Below are 4,419 nucleotides of genomic sequence, written 5' to 3'. Positions count from 1 at the left end.
CTGGGTATGTGACATTGTACAGTATAAACAAAAGAAAGAGAAGCCCAATGCAACATGATCCTCCGCCGACTTAAATTTAACATGTCAAAAACAGAACTGCTTACTGTATATTTCATGCCAAACCTGGCCCTACTACCTCCTTCCACATTACTGTTGGAAGTACTACTATACATCCAATAGCCCAAGCACGCTGCTTAGGGGTCTCAGACTACTCTCTCACATTCTCCTCTCACATTCAAAAGGTAGCTAAACCTGTCGTTTTTTCCTCCGCAATATTACAAAGATACGCCCTTCCACTGTTGCTCAACAGCTAAAACTCTGACACAGACCCTCATTCTCTACCATCTCGATTACTGGAACCTTCTGCTGTCCGGCCTTACTGCCTCTCACCTGTCTCCTCTACAATCTATTCTAAACGCTGCTGCCAGAATCACTCTACTCTTTCCTAAATCTGTCTCAGCGTCTCCCCTGCTGCAATCCCTCTCCTGGCTTCCTATCAAATCCCGTATCTCACACTCAATTCTCCTCCTCACTTTTAAAGCTTTACACTCTTCTGCCCCTCCTTACAGCTCAGCTCTAATTTCTCGCTATGCACCATCCCGACTCTTGCGATCCGCCCAAGGATGTCTTCTATTTACCCCTTTTGTATCTAAAACCCTCTCTCGCCTGAAAACTTTCTCACTGACTGCCCCTCACCTCTGGAATGCCCTTCCCCTCAATACCCGACTAGCACCCTATCTATCCACCTTTAAGACCCACATTATAACACATCTGCTTAAAGAAGCATGTGAGTAGCTCCGTGGCTGATACTATAGACCGCATACATAAAGCTTGGCCCCTTGCAGACGCACTTACCAGAACGCCCTCCTACTGTCTCTGTATGTTCCACCTACCAATTAGATTGTAAGCTCTTCGGAGCAGGGACTCCTTTTCCTAAATGTTACTTTTATGTCTGAAGCACTTATTCCCATGATCTGTTATTTGTATTATTTATATGATTGTCACGTTTATTACTGCAGTGAAGCGCTATCTACATAAATGGCGCTATATAAATAAAGACATACAGTACATACATCCAACATGACAAAGTATATAGTTAAATATTTATTTGTTTCTATCTCATAAGTGGGGTCTGACTTACCTTACCCCTCTCTCTCTCTCTCTCTCTCTCTCTCATCAAGAGGGTAATCTAAAGTTAATTTGCAGAATTTCAATAACCCTTGGCATTTGTAAATAATTTATTTAGTAAATAAAGAGTTCAAATAAAAATAGATACATTTTATTGAAGAGTTTTAAATATATTCTTAGTTAAATATGTTACAAACTGACTTATAAATATAAATCTTATTTACAGATATTCATAGAGCTTGGCACCAGTTACAGATTAGTCAGGGTTTGTTTTTTGTTTTTTTAGGGCTTAAGTATCTCATGGGGGAATGAAGTCTGGATGGTGGGTATCCGTAACGTTTAGAGATGTTATGATCCTTCTGCCTCTGAACAAAGCACTGTAGCCTCCCCATGGAGGTATGTTGACAGGCTTACTCCCTCTCCAGTTGTGCTTTCTTTTTCATAGCCTCCTTCTCCTCTCTCTGTCTAGGTGGAATAGGTATGGAGACCTCAAGCTCTTGGAGAGGCTGTTGACAGAAGGATTGAGTGGAGTTGTCCACTCTACTGGGTACATTGATAGGAAGCTGCAGGTTAGAAAGCTGGTGCTGCTGGTTAGAAAGCTGGTGCTGCTGCTTGAAAGGAGCTGGAATGGGGATACTGGTTTGGCTGACCTTTCTAATGCATGTCATTGCAGCTTTCCGTTTTATGGATATCACTGGGAAGTGTTTGGGATTCTCTATAACTGAAGCTCTGTTTTCCCCACTTTGTTTGATTTCACTGGTTTTAATGCCAGGAGCTGGAATGGGGATAGTGGTTTGGCTAAACTTTTCAATGCATCTTACTGCAGCTTCCTGTTCTATGGATATCACTGGGAAGTGTTTGGGATTCTCTATAACTGAAGCTTTGTTTCCCCCACGTTGTTTGATTACACTGGTTTTAATGCCAGGAGCTGGAATGGGGATAGTGGTTTGGCTGACCTTTTCAATGCATCTTACTGCAGCTTCCTGTTCCATGGATATCACTGGGAAGTGTTTGAGATTCTCTATAACTGAAGCTTTGTTTTTCCCACGTTGTTTGATTTCAGTGGTTTTAATGTCAGGTCTTGTGTACTCATGTATTTTAAATAGCCTAGGCCTGGCATTAATACCGACTCCTTCAATTCCAGAAATACTGCTCTGTTTTTTGACCATCCACATTTTAATCCCATCAGTAGGAGGCCACTGAACATGAGAAGCAGAAGTCTGGCTTTGGCGTCCTTGCATTGGTCCAAGCTTATTTCCAAGTGTAATGGATCCTGCGGGTGCCCCTGGACCTGTGGGACCTGCTTTTTTACCCAATGGGTGAAATACTTGAACAGAGTTAATCATTTGGAGGCTGAGGTTGCTGTGATGGGCTTTCACCTTTCCTTGTTCAGAAGGTTCCAATGACTTCTTGCCCTTCCCAAGAACTTCTGAATTCACTCCATCCTGATTAGCACTTTTTCTTTTGAGAGCTTTGGGGTTATTATCAGTACCACAAGCCAGCGCTTGCTCAAAGCTCTCCTTCTTAAGGTCAGGTGCGGCGCCCTAATTGCAGCCCTTTGTTAAGCCCTTTCAGGCGATCCCACAAGGCAAAGGTGCCGGCCCTTCACTTTCTCTCGCTCCCGATCGCCTCCCGTCGCTCGAGATGGCGTGCCCCCCCAAAAGCAGCAAGGATCTTAAGCCCCCGAAGGGGCGATGATCCAGGGCCAAGGGGACACAGTCTCAGCTGGTACCCTGCACAGGAGCTTCGACACTGTATAGTGTACTCTCCTGCCAGGTAAGTATGAGTTGGAATGGCGCTGGGGGGCAACTAGCCCTGTCCCAGGACAAGTGTCACCCTTGTGGAGAGAGCAGCCTGGCCATTGGTGCAGCGGCAGCAACCAGCAGCAGCAACCACCACAGTAGCTGAGGCCTAGTACTGTATCTGAGCCAGAACCTGCAGCAAGGATCAGCTTAGGCCATTCCATGCAAACATTTGTGCAGCAGCAGCAGCAGCAGCAGCGAATATCTGTCAAACAACATAGATCCAAGACATCCCCTCCCTAGAAGCAAAGCCCCTCCCCCGCCCATCCGACAAGCACCCAGAGAAGCCAAGCTTCGCCGCAAGGTACTTCTTCTTGGTTTTAAAAGGAAGAAGCAATCACTTTGAACACCGCTCAGCTCTGTCATTTCAGCTGGCGGAGAGACAGGGGGACAGGGGGACACCATATTTCTGGGGTGGCTTCCTTCATCTACCCTATCTGCTTGCACTCTCTCTGCTGCTGCATAAAAAGGGAGAGGTGCCCTGTCCTGCTGGCAAATTTGACACTTTGCCCTTTACCAGCATGGCTGCTTACATGGCATTTGCATAAATATAGAAGCAAGCTAACACTGTCTGCTGCTCCCTGGATAGAGATACATAGATAGATAGATAGATAGATAGATAGATAGATAGATAGATAGATAGATATTGTTTTTTGCACCGCTCAGCAGATAGTTTGCAATCTGTTGGTTTTAAATGCTGCTCTTTGTTACTTTGGGGCCTAGAAACTCTAGAACGTACTGTATACTCCCTTTGTGATATCATCACATGGGGTGGTCTGGCTACAGAGACCCAGACATACCATGTAGAACTAGGGTGGGGAGGGGGTGAAATAAAAACCCCATATCCTGCAAGGAACGGCCATTTAAAAAAAAAAAATGAATCCAGATTTGTTTGTAAATGTGCTGCTTTATACAATATTTCAAAAGGCATCAAACATACAATTGTGACTTTGAAATCACCTATACATTGTGTATTGCACTTATCTCAGTATAATAATAGAGAGATTCGTATCTCAAACCAAAAAAAGTCCCCCACTACCAGAAATTGTGCAGTCGAGTTTCCCGCATGTGGGGAAATCGCAGAGATCAGCTAGCTCCAAATGCAATGAGCAAGCCTCACCCTGGGAGAGCCACCTGCAGGATCATTTTTTTATTTTTTTTTTATTTTTTTTATTTTTAAAGTATTTATTCATGCCATTACAACATATACAAAACTTTTCAAAACCACAAAGAAAACAAACAGCCTCATAATACAAAAAGCCATACATTACATTGTATTATTTCTGTGTAAACATAGCATTGGGGTTTTTTCCCCCCTTGTCAGGGATCTTTCCCTTGCATAGTCACCCAGTAAGGAAAAAAATAAAAACCATTCCTCTTCTTCCCATTCACACACCATCCGCATCCTTCAAAATTCACACCCTATTCCAAACCTCCGTTCCCCATATGCTTTTCCTCCGCCGTTCTCACAACGGAGGGGAGCATCGGC

At 44.1% G+C, this 4,419-nt stretch overlaps 1 pseudogene; it reads right to left on the bottom strand.

Moving 5' to 3' along the window:
- Window positions 1–3,928: 3,928 nt before the first annotated feature.
- Window positions 3,929–4,079, bottom strand: LOC142474046 (U1 spliceosomal RNA; annotated as a pseudogene).
- Window positions 4,080–4,419: the final 340 nt, after the last annotated feature.

Source organism: Ascaphus truei (assembly GCF_040206685.1).
Source record: "Ascaphus truei isolate aAscTru1 chromosome 13 unlocalized genomic scaffold, aAscTru1.hap1 SUPER_13_unloc_3, whole genome shotgun sequence".
NCBI classification, from domain to species: Eukaryota; Metazoa; Chordata; class Amphibia; order Anura; family Ascaphidae; genus Ascaphus; species Ascaphus truei.
The sequence above is the reverse complement of the archived record's forward strand: the minus strand, read 5'-3'. Positions and strand labels throughout refer to the sequence as shown.